Source organism: Prinia subflava, chromosome 5, assembly GCF_021018805.1.
Source record: "Prinia subflava isolate CZ2003 ecotype Zambia chromosome 5, Cam_Psub_1.2, whole genome shotgun sequence".
NCBI lineage: Eukaryota > Metazoa > Chordata > Aves > Passeriformes > Cisticolidae > Prinia > Prinia subflava.
The window spans coordinates 58,945,657-58,962,473 of NC_086251.1; positions in this window are offsets into that span (position 1 = coordinate 58,945,657).

The following is a 16,817-nucleotide window of genomic DNA, read 5'->3' on the forward strand; positions in this document are numbered from 1 at the left end:
TATTCCCTTGCACCTGCAGTGATGCCAAGCTCACTGAGGCAGGACAGATCTCTGTGTGAGGCCAGGAGAGGGGCACACCACACAGAAGAAATGTCACCGTGAACAATCCACAGCCCTTCTTCCCACCGAGTTTCTCTCTCCCACCATTCTCCTGACCCCACCAGAGTTCTCTCCCACTTTTAGGAGCAAGAAAACCTCAGTTTCTAGCAATACAGCAGGCATTTCCCTGGCATTGCCAGCTGTGACCTTCTCCATCAGTGTTTCTGACCACTCACAGTCCCAGGCCTGTAAGACTCAAACCATCATTCCAAGTCCAGGTGACACCTTGGGCTCTTGGCTGCAGACTGCAGCCCTGTGCACTGCCAAGGACTGGGACCAGCACAAAGTCTGCTCATCACATCCCAAACCAAACACCACAAGGGGCCAGAGACCCCCTCACTCCTCCCAGCCATCTGCTTGTCTTGGGAGCAGCAACCATCACCCTGGAAGAAGAGCTGCTTCTCTTTTGGGGCTGTTGTGCCTTCCCTCAGAAGGGGTTTTCTCACCAAATAGAAGGTGGCACACAAAATTGGGTAATGGTGAACTTTTCCATCTCTGGCAATAGGAGAGGATGTGAGTGAGCAGGAGCCCAACCCCACACTGATTGCAGTCAGGGCAATGAGGGACCCGGCTGTAATGAGCACCTTCCAGTGAGATAAGGAAAATTCACAGCACAGTCCTCCAACTGAATAGCTGTAAATACAATCAGGGCTGGATTTCAGCCAAGGCCGTGTTCAGCTGACAACAATTTACAACCAGGCATGAGGCATGGTTTTGTTTCAAACAGTGAGACTGCCTCCCCAGGGCTGCAGGGGATTTTCCATCAGTGGCATTATTTAATCCCTCTGATGTCACACGAGACGAGAGAAATGACGTGGGATTGGTCAATCCCTTTTTAGCTGTATAAAGCACTGCCTCAGATACTAAAGGCTCATGCAAAGGACTCTCATGGGATAAGAGCAGAACCTTGTTTTCTGAGAGTACCTTTCTAGTTTGTCACTGTTTGCTATGCTGAAATGACCACATGGACATGGAGCTTGAGAGAAAGAGCAAGAGCAGAAAGCCTTGATTTGTTTATTTCATCCTATTATATACTTTTAGAAAGGTGACCATGGATTGGAGGGTGGAATTTCCACCTCTCAACCACATTGGTCAAAAGGACTGCCATTCAACACTTCTCTTCAAGAAGAATGCAAAAACAATGACAGTATTAACAAAAATAAGCTCTTGTTTATATGCACTGAGTGTGAGAAGTGAGAACTTCTACTTTAATATGAACACTCAGAAAACTAGGAAATCTCATGGTGACACTTGTCCACATAACTAAACACCAGAGGAGCCTAGACAGCTGTCCTGGGAGAACATGGTGTAAGGGATTCATCAACCCCCTGGCTTGCCAGGAGTTTTTGGCTGTGGCACAGCCACGTCTCAGCACAGTCCTAATGCTGCCATAGTGGCTTTGGGCTCACCTGGGCTTTTGACCCCAGCCTGATGGGATTCTGAAGTCATAGTGCAGAAAGAAGAGAGCTTTGCACACCCAGAACAACAGACTCAGACTGTTCTAGTGGCCTTTCCTTGAGGGATCTTGTTCTAATGGCAGGAGGAGAAAGGACCCCTCACTGCTATGGCAACACTACTAACAGGTCACAGGGGTGGACCAGACACTCTGTCCCAGAGCTCCAGATTATTGTTTATATCAAGGAGAGAAGAGGGAGGAACAGAGTAATCCACCTAACCCTGCTAGATCCAAAGCTTTTGTGTTTGCCTCCACTGAGTTATTCATGTTGGCTTGCAATCACAAGCGAGTCTAATCAAAAAATAAAGCAAACAAATAATTGCCTGTTTGCTTCTGCAAATCCTACAGCCCCCACTGGAAACACGCACACAAGTGGTGACCCCAGCCACCAACATCTGCTTTGACCTGATCCCCTCAGCCTTGCACATCTCCCAGCACTGCTTCCCTCCAGAGCCAGCAGCCCCTCCATCACTACCACTGGTGTCTCAAACTGGGACCAGGGCACACCAGGGAAGGTGTCCTGGATGCTGAGCATGTTCTCTGCTTCCTCAGGGGTCAGCAAGGACCAAAGCCAGCAGTGCTGGAGGAAGCAGAGGCCCCAGCTTGGCCCTGGTCCCAGCTGAAGACATGATGTAGTGAGCACATATCTATCTCAAAGAGGTTAGTCAAGTGCCTCCCACTTAATATTTAGAAGCTGTTTCTCTTTTCAGCCCAGGGTCTCTGGGGTGCTTATGGCTCACAGCACAGCAGACCACATTCACATTTTTTAGATGTGTATAAATGTTAAAAATAACCTGCCAGGTTTCTCTCAAACAGGGATGAGATAAGGCTTCTGAATAGCCCATTGCAACTACATATCAACTTGCTGTGATCCTCAGGGAAGAAGGGAAGGGCAGGGGAAAGATGGAAAGGTATTTAAAATGGAAAAAGTGATGAAATCAGCCATTTCCCTCCTAACCACTTGCTGTGTTGTAAGGTCTCACAAGCTGAAGAGCTGAGCAACAGCAACAAGTCCATAAAAGACTCAAGGAAATTCCCATCACTGCTGAACAAGGGAGGCTGCTCAGAGGAGGCAGAGCATTACCAGGATTTGTATCTCAAGAGATGGGACCTGACTGATAAAAGGAGGGGGAGAGAAGATGTTCCTGTTGCTGGAAGAGATGCCAGGAAAGGGTTTTACAGTCGTGGTTCTACCTGTCCATCACTGCTGCCCATGCCAGAACTTTGGAAAGATGAGAGGGTGGATCAGACAGACACAGAACTGTAATGGCACTCAGAGAAGGACACAGTGGCCTCCAGAAGGTGGTGCCCAGGCTCCCCACCCTGGGTGTGGGTGGCAGCTGGGGCCCTTGGCTTTGCACACACCTGGGGGACAGAGCTACGTGGCAGCCACTCTGCCAGCCCCACCTGCAAGGCTACTGAACCTGCATTTCTGGGAGTCACATTTTGATGTATTCTCTGGGCTGCTGAGGAAGGGAAGGGCTGTTGCCCCTTCTGCCACAAGGGGATTTCTGGAAGCTGAAGGGGGTCCAGGAACTGAGTTTTCTGGTTAGACTGGGAATTGGTTTTCAGAGGAGCTCAGCTTCCACCATTTCCATACCACTATTTGTCCAACAAATTTCATTGCCAGCTAGATCAGACATTACAGTACCAAGTACAAAATCCTGGGTGCATTTCTGCATTGGAAGCTGACTCTAGGGTGATGTTATAACAGGGAGAAAGCGCAGGGCAATGCCAGGACTCATAAAAGACACAGGAAGAGTGAAGAGGGTGCATTTCTGAGTATTGCCTCGTGCTTACATCAGCACAGCCTGCTCCAGACCCTCTTCCTGACCTCACACTCTTCTCTCCCTCATGCAAGTCCCATCAGCACATGGCTGGTGGCCCAGGAGCACATTCAGGAGCAGGGTGCTCCCAGCAGCAGCAGCAGCTGCCTGTCATCGTGATGGATCCAGCAAGGCAGCAGCACTGACCGCAGCCAAGTTCAGGCATGTGACAGAAATTCTCAGAGCAGGGGCCAGTGTGAGGCTGCCCAAGCATTTCAGAAGGTGGCCTTGGAGAAATAACCCCACGGACCCACAGGGCTGCAGAGCAGTCCTGTGCTTGTTTGTTTAATTGGGATGTATTCCTCTGCTTGCCAAGAGAAAGTTTAGAGGGTGTTTTCTTTGTATTGGCTGGGAAGATGAGAATATGTGGAGGATTAAAAAAGGGAAAGGAAGTTTTGTGGTTTGGTTTTCTTAGGGCTTTTTTTCTCCCCTAAAATTTATTTTTCTTTGATTTTGGTGAGATAAATCTCCCCTCAATCCCCCCACCCACCCCCAGACAGACAGAGTGGGAGCAAAGGACAACAGACATGGGGGAAAGGAACTCATCTTGTGACATGAGAGACAGGGGCAGGTCAGGCCCAGGCTGCTCAGGAAAATTAAAATGCTCAGTGGTCCTCTAGACCACATAAAAACAATCCTCTTCTCCCCACTGCTGTGTCCCTGCTCGGCAATCCCTGCCCCAAAATGTGGCAGCTTGGAGAGAGGGCAGTCACTGCCTGATGGGAATGCAGCAGCATCACTGCGGCAGTGGGGCAGGGAGGCAGCCAGCAGGGAGGAGGCACCACACAGCTCTGCCCTGCCCCTGCCCTCTGCAGCCCCTGCCCATCCCCTCCGTGGCCTGGTCAAGCTGCTGGCACAAGACACTGACCACAGATGGCCTGGAGGGACATGGGGACATGGGTGACACGTAGTGCTGGGTTTGCATGCCAGACTGGGCCAGCTGCAGAATCTGGGACCTGGAAAAGGAAGAGGATGGATGCAGAGGTCATCTGAACTGCATGAATCCTCCCCATGGCTCTCAGTCCAACACCTAAAACCCCAAGCTCCTTCTTCCCTTCCCAGAGCTGGCTCAGTGTCTGCTCCTCTTCCTCACTTCTGCAGTGGGTGGGAAAACGGAGCAGGCAGGAGAGAGGAGAGGAAAGATCGCCTGTGCCAAAAATATTTGCACACTGACATGGGGACACACACACACACAGCTGCAGGATCTGGGCAGTTTTAGGTCAGGGGACTCCTCGTGGTAGGTCCTGCTGATGGAGCCAAGCACTTTCTGCTCTGCTATTCCTTGTGCAGTGGAGGGAATGCCTGGGACACTTTCCTGCTCCCTCTCTGTTGGTACAGGTATGAAAGTGGGAATAGAGCTGTAGCTGGTTTCTGTGTGACAGAAACAGGGACAGCTAGAGGCAGCCATCCTCTCTCACTGGCATCTCCAAAGGTGTGCCATCCTCTTTGCCCTCTGCAAAAGGGACAGAGGGGACCTTGCAACTCAGCACGTTTCTGTGGGCTGGTGGTGACCCCCAGGGCCCTGCAGCATCCAGTTTTCCAAGCATCCACCTCCCTGTGCAAGGGACTGTGGCTTCAAGGTCAGAGAAGGTCAAATGCATCAAAGCCTGTGTAACTGGTTAAAATTTCTCCCCATCTCTGCCACTCCTGCCTCCTGGATTTCTGATGCTGCCTCTGTACTCACTTCTGTCTCAGGATGGACCAGACTCTGTGGGTGTTGGGGTCCTCATCTTCCCTTTGTGCTCTGTCCTGCATCTCTTCTTGCCTCTTCAGTGTCGTGTCTATCTCATCTCTCATGTTCTTCAGCCACAGCTACTGCCAGAGTCCCCGTTCTCCAACTTCCACCCGAGATTTGCTCCAGTCCAGCTCCCAGACAAGTTTCCCAGCAGCATCCTCCCCACCACTTTGAAACAACCAGCTGTGCTCTTCACTTTCAAGCTTTTCCCCCTTTGGCTTTATACCATTTATCTCTCCTTTTTTTTTCTCCCCCCAACTTCTCAGTCCTTCCCTGAGCTCTGCTGTGAGCAGTGCCAGCTCCCTTCTGAGACTGCACCTCACCAAGATGCCCACAAAAAAAGGCATGAATAAGGCTAGTCATGTGCTAAGACCTCATTATTTCACTGCACTCCTCGCTGTGTCACCCTCTGAGGGCTCTTGTCTTGAGCAGTGATGGGGCAGCTCTCTGGCACACAAACACCCTTTCATTTGGAGCAGCCCGTGACGGGGCCTCTTCAGCAGGAGGAGGATTGTGTATAAATAGCTCACAATGCACCTCACCCTGTGATCACGGCAGGGACACAATTAATGAACAAGCCCGTGGTACATAAAGGTGCATTCAGACTGTGAATATCACAAGCATTTTGAAAAAATGGGTTGTTCTGTGTTATCTCAGCACCAGAGACTGGTGGGATTTGCTTTCTCAGGCTCTTTCCAGCAGCTCTGTTCGTGGCCTTCCAAATATCCATCAGCCTGGTATGAAGCCCTAGGTTGCTATTACAAAGGAAAATTTGGATTCAGCAGTAATTTTTATGGATGTAGAGCAGTGAAAGTTGGTTCGAGGAATCAGATATAGAGAAAAAAGATCAAGATACATCAACTGCTCCTCTTCCCAGTGATAGCCCATTTGTTTTCCCTGCCCTGTGGCCTTCCACAAGAGGAGGCAGAATAAACCCTCTTGCCTGAAACAGCTGCCTGAACCACCATGCACAAGGCTTATCAGAGTCAGGATCAGTGCAAGCCCAAATTATTGCACACTGAAAAATATTTCACATTTTATTGTAGGGAGAGGGGTCAGCCTCCCATTGCTTGATGAACCCTCAAAGTACATCCTGCCAGCAGCTGTAGAACTAATTACAGCCCCACGCCCACCCCACGGGACCTCATTCCTTTCCCAGAAATGGGGGAGAGGTCCCTGCTCATACCAGTCTAGGAATTGGGCTTGGTTTGTTTTTGTATTCTACATATAAAGAAAAACCTAAGACCTGAGAGTCCATCTGAAAAAAATAAATTGGAAGTATGTGCATCAACTGTGCATCAACTCCAGTCAAATTTCAGTAAAAGTTTGTTCTGCCTGTTTGTTGGCCTCTTTCCAGCTTTGTTTTTAATGGATTTTCTCCCAGTTTTAAAATCACATTCTCTAGAACAAAATGAAGGAGAAGGGAGCCCCAGTCACACGAGTTTAAGTGGTGCCTCACACGCATGGTACTTATCAGGTGCTGGAGACATGTGCAAGAGGAAGAAACAGGCTGTGGATAAAAAAGTTTTGAGGCTTGGGGAGGAATCTGTGAACCCCTTCTGTGGGATCTGAAACCAGCAAGTGATGTGGGTAAGGTTCCTTCAGAGGTCCTCAACTTGACAGAGATAATAAAGATAAATGAATGATGATGAATGAAGATGGGAATGATAATTCCTGTCCTTTCCAGCCCCAGGGAGCTCTCAGGGCCCCTCAAGAGCTGTCTCCTGGCTCTGTGCCACGCCATAAGCACACATATCTCAGGGCACATACTCCACTGTAAAATTTCCACCACTCAAACACCTAAAGAGCAGGATACATGTGCAGGGAGATGCTGGGCCAGCATGACAGAGGAGACAAAGCACAGTGCTCAGAGGTGCAAGTGCCCCAGTTGCTGTGCTGTGGTTCCCTGACTCTGCTCCAGGGCCTCACCCCAAGGGGCTGATCCTGTTGCCCTGAAGGGCAAGGAGAGGCACTAATGGGCATGGCAGGATGGCAGGCAAAACACAGGCTCAGTCAAAAATCAACAACTGCCCTTCCTGAGGACGAGCCAAGGGCTGCTCCGCCTCTCAGATACCACTTGTGGGTGGCAGTCAGAGACCATGGTTCCCCCACTGGGACCAGCCCCAGGCGAGGTGCTACTCTAGGGAGGACTCTCCCCTGCACCCCAGTGAGTTCCACACAGTCACTGCCTCCTCACCACCACCCCCAAAGAGCTCACCATGCAACCTGAAGGGCAGAAGGGATCCTTGAGGGCAGGGGGGATCTTCTCTAAGCCCTAGAGTGCATCCATGTCTGATGGAGAGCAGGAGCCAGTGACCCCAGCAGCCAGTAGGGTCCCAGCAGTGCTGTTTGCTTCTCTGCTGTGCTCAGTGCAAAGATGGGAGCTCCTGGGATTCCAGGTGGGGATCAGCTGGGTGCTGCTGGATATAACCACTCTTCAGTGCCATCTCCCTGAAAAGCACAGGCACACTGCCTCAGCACACGGGGTTTAATTTGTGGGAGGTGACTGACTCTGAGCCCACCACACAGCAGGAGTTTTTAATGTTATTGTTCTGCCTCAGGAGCGTGAGATTACATTTCTGCACCTCTCTTTCTCTAAATGTCCCTCGTGCTCAGAGAGCCTTTTCCCTTTTGCATTTTGCCCCTTTGCAGCCTGCAAGGGCTGTGAGCAGAGCTTTGCTAAGCCTGTGCTCTAGGAACTGGAAATTGTTTACCACTGGCCATAATGGTTATTTCACACCCACACCAGCAGCTCAGATAGGAGCTATTGATAAAATATTCTTTATGCACTCCAGAGAGCTTTCTTTGATGGCCCAGCTGTGAGAACACTTGCAAATGTTATATATCATATGCCTATTAGAAATGAGTGCATTTACTGAATTTTCAAAGAGCAGTGAATGTCACATGGAGAAATGCCACAATTACGGCATCGTTTCTCAAGATTTTGAGCACATCAGGTTTAAAGCACAGACACTGTTCATCCAAGCATATGAAGATGATGAAGTCCTGTTCACCTCACCCACTCCAAGAGCCTAATGCCAGGATGCCTCTGGATCACCTGGCAACATCTGACCCTTGCATTTTCTCCTGCTCTCACTGTGAGCCCAGTCCCCTGTGTTTGCCAGGCTTCAAGGCAAAAATAATCAACCATTTCCTTCTTCAGTTGTTCCAGTGGCTGATCACACTAACTGTGATAAATGTGCAGCTTAATTCTGGCTTGTGTCTCTCTGTTGTCAGCTACAGGTCCTTGCTCTGTCCTTCCTGTGAGGTACTCAGAGATTCTCTCCAGGGAGATGCTGTAGGGATAATAAGGTCACCTCACCGTTTCCTTTCTGAGAAGAAAACAGAGCTCTCTGAGCTTCATGATTCAAAGCATCTTCTCTTAAAAAGTCTTAAAGCCACTCCTGTGACTTCTTTCTCCAGGGACCAATGGCCCAGGCTGACTCTGCAGGGCAGTGGAAAGGGAACGGTGGTTTTTACCCTACAGCCTGGTCCAGCCCTTCTGTGCTGCAGGGAGGTGTCTGTCACCATCCCCATGTCCCCAAAAAAGACCACAGCATCTCCAGGAGGTGGTGACCCACTTGGCAGGAGTGACCTCTGCTTCTCTCTGAATCTGGAATGAGGTGCTCCAGTGTTCACTGTGTGAGCAGACCTAACTTGACAAGCAACCCAGGGCACTGTTATTATCTTAACTGCTTCTTGTCTGGTCCCACATTCCTTTCTCAAGCTAAAAAAGTTGCTTTGAATGTCACAAACCAGATGGATTGAGGCTTTGGGGTTACAGCTTTAAAATCATGTCCAGAAGAGATGCCCATGCCACTCGTTTCTCCCCTCTATCCCTCCTTGCCACTGCCATTCATCAGCTCTCTGTCCCTCACAGGCTGAGATGTTTCCTGCAAGAAGAGAATAAAAGAGAAGTGAAGGAGGGCTGGATGAGGAGTCCTTGGGGTATACATCATCCACCCGTGTGGTAGATCTCCTGACACCCAGTACTGCTGCTACTGTAGGACATAACATTTTAAAAGCAAAAGTTGTCTCAGAGCCCCTAATTCTTTTTGATCTGTGTAGCAAGACAGGAGGTAGGTGATGGCTGGTCAGTCAATCCTTTGGAATCAGCTCTTGTATCTTATGACTTGTATCTCTCCTTTTTTTTCTCTCCCCAACTTCTCAGTCCTTCCCTGGTCTCCCTAGGACTGTGCTGTGGGCAGTGCCAGCTCCCTTCTGAGACTGCCCCTCACCCAGATGCCCACAAAAAAAGGTCCATCCATCCAAGATGGGTGTCCTCCTCTCATCCATCCACCTTGGATGTCCATTCCTCCCTCCAGCCACCCACGACAGGTGCCCATGAATGAGAAGGACATGGACACATGTACACACAGCAGCAGCACAGAAAGACCTGGGTGTCTTGGGTTATGTAACCAAAAAAACCATGTGTATTCTATTTCATCTGTAGAAAGCAGTTGGGAGATGGTTTCTTTTTTCTTTATCTCTTGTAACTCCAGGGGGGAGGAGGGTGGATGTCTTCTGATAACAGCCCAGCTGTTAAACCAGGTGGGGCAGTGTTTCTTATATCTTTCATCAACCTCATCCACCCTCAGGGGATATCTTCTGTTAATGGGCCATTGAGGCTCACCAGTGACATCACACATTCCATCATCTCATTGGGAGATGCTCCACCCAGTGGGGAGGACCCAACCATTCCCACCCAGATAAAAATGGGGACACAGGGACCCCAGGCAGCCTCTTTTCCACTGGATTCCAGAGGAAGACTGGACTCATCTCACCACCACTGAACCTGTCTGCAGGATCATCTCTGCTCCAACAGAACCACATCTGTCACTCCAGGAGGATTTATTTGGACTGCTTCCAACACCCTGGCCAACAGAGTGCCAGGTTGTATTCCTGACTCTGTCAGGGTTTTCTAGGACTTTTGTTTGTTTGCTTGCTTGGGGTTTTTTGGTGTTTGGTGGGTTTTTTTGTTTGTGGTTTGTTGGTTTTTTTTGGTTTTTTTTTTTTACTACTGCATTAGTATTTTTAATATTCCTAGTAAAAAACTGTTATTCCATTTCCCAGAACCTTGCCTGAAAGCCCTTAACTGCAAAATTGTAATAATTTGGAGGGAAGGGAATTAACATTCTGCATTCCAAAGGAAACTCCAGTTTTCCCTGGCAGACACCTGTCTTCTCAAACCGTGACACTGGGACACCAGGCAGCCACACCCAGTTCCAGGGGCTGGTGGGGTGGTGTGGCCATGGCCACCTCCTCCTGCACCTCCTCTCCTGCCACGGTCTCCGTGCTCACAGGCACGCTCTGTTGGGGATGGAGAGAGAGTGTCCTTTCAGCCCTTGGTCTTCAAAGTGCAGGGATGTTTTTCTGCAAGGCTGCCAGGGGGATTTTTAAACAGGCTTGCTATTCATACAGAGGTCAATTAGCTCAGGCACCTTCGGTGGTATTTCAGAAAGCCCCAGGTACTGGAGGGCTTTGAAAGGCTGCCTGCAATCACAGAGCTGGGCTCTGTGATCACCTGGACCTACACAGCAGCACTGAACGCCCAGCAGCCCCGGGTTGTGACAAACACTCATTTACCTCTACTCTGCATACACCACCACCCTGCAAGAAAGAAGGGCTGGTGTAATTAAGGTCACCTAATCTGGTGGTTTCTGTATTATCTATGCCCAGAAGCTCCAGGCTGTTTTCTTCTCACAGTCATGGTGAAGAAAGAGCAACCCTGTGCATGAGGGCAGTGATGTCTGCAGGACACAAGGAGACACTGTGATGTTAAACCTATTTTTTTCCTCACGGCCCAACCCCATTCCTCTGTCCTTGGAAATATCCTTGCTCTGAGTGCTGAAGAGATAGCATCAAAAAAACAACTGTCGCTGGAATCTCATAGAAAAGGCCAAACCTCCCATGCCCTCTGTACAGTTTACATAGGGGTGAGGGGAGAAGAAACCCAAAACATCACTTGACTTGGCAGGTCTGCTCCTGGGAACCCTGAAGGATGTTTGACCTTCTCCAGAGAAGCACGGCAGTCGCCCCTGCACTTCCAGAGAAAGCTTCTGCACTTCTGGGAAATTCAGGGAGGGATTCAGAGCATGCACTGAGCTCTCTCAACCAGGAAATAGGAGGATAGTCTGCAAACCAGTTCACTCCAGAGAAGCCTGGATGGGGACAAAAGAAACAAAGCACTTTTTCCACACTAAGATTAAATCTAGCTATGGGTGTTCTATACAAGAATTTCTTTTGGCATTGCTCTTGGTTGGGTTTTGTCAGGAAAAGAAGGAAGACCAGCTGAAACATTAACACTTCCCTCTCTAAGAAGCTGAAGAGAGAGTCCTCAGCACTCAGAGTTGCATTTCCTCTTGCAGTGCTGAGCCCTTGGAAAATGGTCCCCGTGTGGATTTGGTCCCGGGCATCAGGATGCAGAATGAAAAGGATATTCAGAGCAAGCTCAGATGGGACAAATGATGCTGATGATAAATCCATCCCCTGACTCTGGACAGACAGGGGTGTCCACAGCTAAAACAAACAAATGGTGCAGGCAAGCTGGCAGGCTTGTTTGGATTCTGCTTGGGATAAATCGCAGTGCCCTTTGATCCCGTGATGTTTTTGGCGCCTGTGTTGCTGTCTAGCAGCAGGGTATATTTTTCTACCCCAAGGAGCAAGTGGATGCAGCTGCCTATAGCTGATTTATAGTAGGAAGTGATTAACAGGAAATCAAAGCTCCTCACACAGTCAAAATTGCTTGTCTTTTCACCTCCACCATCGGTGCAATGATTAGAGCTCTGGGGACTTTGGTTGGGAAGATCAGCGAAGTGTTGTGTGCTTAGCATAAATGACTTTCTGCTGTGACTCACAAAGGATGCTCACAGCAGGGCACACCTGCCTGTACATCCTGGGCATTGGCAGCATTTGCATTCAGTCCCATCTCAGGGATGTGAAATTCACATTCCTGTGCTCTCTGCAGCAGTGCAGGGCGGGTTCTGGATTTGGATTTGCTCTATTTAATCTTGTCATTGTTTGGGATTTGGGTCTCCTGTACAATTTGTAGCTCAGAATAGGTGTGAGTGCTGTGGGGAGATTGCCCCTGGCCAAAAACCCCATGAGTAATGTCAGGCAAAATGTCATCTTTTATCAAATGCCTGAAGCATGTAGCAAAATGAGGGCTACATTCAAGGATTCTAGACCCTATCAAGGTGTGCTTATCACCAATAATGGTTCTGGATTACCAGACATGATTCAGGAGCTGATTACTGCTCCCATCAGTCTCAGAAGCCAACAAAGCACTTGTTTATTACTGCAAAAAACCTGAGGCCTCGTGAGACATCCAGCAAATATCTCTGTGCTTCTAAGAGAAGATTTGGCTCTGGCTGCATCCACTGCATGTGCAAGGCTGAGTCAAAGGAGGAGGATTTGCCATCAGCATAATCAGAAACGTGGTGAAAGGGAAGGATGGGATTAAGCCTCAGCTGCTGGCAAGCATATGTCACTTCAGTTAACTGTGCAGAAATGTCTTTGCTCAAGATAGTGATAAAAATCAAATGAAGTGTGAAAACTCAGCTCTGGAGCTCTGCTTAGTTAAGCATAGAGGTGTGTGTACGCAAATACACAAATGCCTGCTGATTTTCTTTTGTTTTTTTTTTTTTAGTGTTTAATAATGCAAATAAAAGTCTTAGTCTTACCAGGTGAACGTCAGGGCCTGCACTCAAAACATAAAAATCAGAAAAGCCAGCTATAGCTCCCCAGCTCCTCCTTACCTCCCCAAATCAAGCTCCCAGGGTGAGTTTTCAGCCAGTCTGACATCTCCACAGGCAGCACTTCTCCCTGTTAACCTGTGACCCCACAGAGCTCACATCTGCTCAGCATCCCCTGTGCACAGGGCAGCAGAGACACTTCTCTCAAACCTTTCCTTCTGTTTGTGTTCCTGAGGCACAGGCTGCACCTTAGGATGGTGCCTGCTCCTGAGGAGGTGTTTTTGGGTGGAAAAATGTCATTTAGGTACAGTACTGAAACCTGGCCTGGTTTGTGTCCACAGAAAACATGGAACAAGGCTTTGAAGGAGCTGGAATGAGACAATTCTGTCCTACTAAGAAGAGGATGACAGGGAAATGTGTCACACCCGTGTCACACCAGCAAAGGCACCCCTGCAGGAATGGGACCCCACAGGACCCTCAGAGTAAGGGATGCTTTTAAAAACACTCCTGGCAAGGCCTTGACACCTCTGAGGTGTAGGAACTTCTCCAGTGGGGCTGCAGCACTGATTACATTTTGCAGACCAAGCTTCAGGCAAACCAGGGGCAGTGACACTGTTTGCATGGGCAGACTGGGACGTGAATTGAATATGGAATCATGGGATGGTTTGGGCTGGAAGAAAGCTTAAAGAACTCCTGGTTCCTACCCCCTGCCATGGGCAGGGACCCTTTTCTCTAGGCCGGGTTGGCCTGAGCCCCATCTGGAATGTTTCCAGGGATAAGGCATCCACAACTACTCTGGGCTACAAATGATCCATTGCCATTGCTGCAAACCCCAAAGGGCATTCTGTAGGTTTTTTGGGGGATCCCTAGAGTGAAAGAAAGGGAAACAGGGGTATTTTGTTTGGATAGAAGGCAGGATCTGTCCCAGCCTGAAGGAAAAAAGGAGCTGTGGGAAGCACAAAGTACAAGTGATCCATCTTTAAGCATCTCATGGTTTGCTGTAATCAAGGCAGTAGGTCACTCGCTCCTTTATATTTTGCAAACCACTTTCTTTGTAGTGGGTATCTGGTCTGGGGAAACTTTTTGGTAATCATGGCAATAAGTAAGTTTTATTGACAGCAGTAGGAAAAATTCAAAACTCAGCAAAACAGGATTATTTCTCCAGCACAATAATAATAGGGATTGGAGAAATCTTGCCCTTATGCTTTATCTTTCATCAACATGAGACCAGAGGTCTTCCAGCCTGGGATAATTCCAGAAGTGAAAATTGCAGCAGAAATCCTTTTTCATGTCTTGCAAGGATTGCCTATGAAAAAGTTTTTCCTCTAGAAAGACTATTTGGTCTTTCTTCACTGATCTGTCCCCCTCCCACTGACAGCACTGTTTTGCAAAACATATGTGTGTTTATTTATTCTTCCTTTATTTTAACTGGGGGTTTGATTTCTTTCCTGATTGGGTAGGATGCATTTAATTAAAAAAAGAAAAAAAAGAAAAAAAAGAAAACACAGCCTCACCAACATCATTCATCCTCATGATTTTGTAAACAATGCTGTAGTGGTAGGTAGGTACAGGCATCTGGTTTTTCCCTCTCTGTTGAGGCCAAAGAAGCAGGAGGATAATCATGTCTTTAGGGTAGGAAAAATATATGGATTTGTTTCACAGACCAACACATATTTCTCCTCTGAAATATATAGCAACTTTGCCAGCATGAGGCTGGGATGGGGATAGGAAATGAACAATCAGCTGCTCTTCCAGGAGCCTTCTGTCCCTGTGATCAACAGATCTGGGTCCCTTCAGCCTCTTTGGTGTGAGGAGAGGAGAGGAGAGGAGAGGAGAGGAGAGGAGAGGAGAGGAGAGGAGAGGAGAGGAGAGGAGAGGAGAGGAGAGGAGAGGAGAGGAGAGGAGAGGAGAGGAGAGGAGAGGAGAGGAGAGGAGAGGAGAGGAGAGGAGAGGAGAGGAGAGGAGAGGAGAGGAGAGGAGAGGAGAGGAGAGGAGAGGAGAGGAGAGGAGAGGAGAGGAGAGGAGAGGAGAGGAGAACTGCAAATAGCCCTGAGACTCCATTCAGTTCTCACAGACACAGGCAAGCATGTGCATTTACTGAGCTGCAATTCAAGTGTTGTAATTGTATTTTATGGCTCTTTCCCATGCCAGTCCTGAGGCAGACAGGCAGACAGTGCTTATTAACTTAGCCTAGAAAGACCTCTCTAAAACCTTCTGAAGACACAAGAGGTAGGATGTCATCTGAGATTAGGCGAATCTGAATTGTGATGTCTAAAACCTTGTTATTACATCTTAAATACTAAAATAACTGAATATAGGCTGACACGTATTAAAATATAAGGTAACAAATTGAGGCAAAGATGAGGCAAACCAGCAATCAGGATCTCCAAATGGTGGAGGAGCATTGAGACAGACACCAAGAATTGTGTCCCTGCCACGGCAAGGGGGTTGGAACTGGAGGGTCTTTAATGTCTCTTCCAACCCGAACCATTCTGTGATTGCATAATCAAAACCAACTGAGGAGAGGACAGCTAAGAGCAAGTGGAGACTCTTAAGCCAAAAAGATTTTGTCTACTCCTCTGAGAGCTTTTAATTCACATTGAAAAACAAAACCTCCAGCATTTGGAAGATTGTGAGGCCTTGTATTCCAGCCATAAATTCTTCTGCTGTACCTAAGAGACACGACTCTTGAAGAGGTTAAGTTCTTGGTAAGTAAAGTTCTTAGCAAGCAATCTTTTCCCACTGAGTTGGCCTCTTCAAGTTTCTATTTGTGCTGCTAATGAGGTTCCCACAATCTCCAGGAAGCTGGTCTGGGTTCTAATTAAACAAGTCTTGAGGAACTCTTCTGCCAAAGTAAGCTGGATCTGCCCACCCCATTGACAGAGGAGTCCTGCAGGCTGGATATGTGGAGCCTGGAAATGTAAATCACATATTGACACGGGGGCTTAAACTCTCCAGTGAGGGTGCTCTCTACAGCTGCAGCATTTATTAAACATTTGCCACCATCCAAAAACAACACTCACAGCTTGAACAGTCCCCAAGGCCAGAGAGCCTTCCAGGATTCTTCTGGCCATGTTCTGATCAGGAGATCTGGGCTCCTCTGACCTCCTGAGCATGGTCCCAGGCAGTAAGAAATAAGACCTTGGACAATATGGCTCTGGGACTCCATCCAGTCCTTTACATAACACATGCAGGAATATACATTTACTGGTATGAGAATATGGTCATGGAGCTGCAGTGTTCCAGAAACAGCCATGGCATAGACATCAGGACTAAAAATGCCAGCCTAACAGGAGCAACATGTCCCCATGGGCTCCCCCATTTTTATTTTTTTATGAGTACTTACTGTATGTATTTTCTTATTATCTGAACCATTTTAATTGGTGAGTTCCAAAATGCCTCCACTCACTCCAAATGGAAATGCCAGGCCACCCATTCAATGGAAATCACAACTGTGTCCTCCTCATGAGTGTTGCTGTAGGAAAAGGGGCTGATTGAAAAACACTAGGCTGGCTTCTCTTCCACTCCCATAGGAAAGGGTTTTTCATGGTGTTTTATGCCGGGTCCTGTGATGAGGGCCAGCAAAGACAGAGTGGGATAACTCTGCAAGCAGATATGTAGCAGAGACAAGATTAGTGTCTGTTCATCCCAGGCCAACACAAACCATCCAGCCTGGGAATACTCGGGCGTGTGACAGTGTCTGCAGGCTCTGACCAGACAATGAAGATTTTGCAGCCAGTGCTGCCATAAAATCCCACAGTCCTCAACCTCTCCATCCAGACTGGGGAGAAGCAATCCTCATACAGCCCGTGTGACACAAAGAAAACAGCCTGTGCATCTGTTTTAAAGGGACAGGTTATTACTCAGGCCAATCAAGACTTGTGATGGGGGAAAATGTGTCCAGTTTTCTAATTATACCCCTTTGTGGAGGCAAGCACTTGGCCATGCCCCTGTTGTGTGGCTGGAAGCTCCTTCACCCCAGCTAGGGCTGACACAGGGGTGAGCAA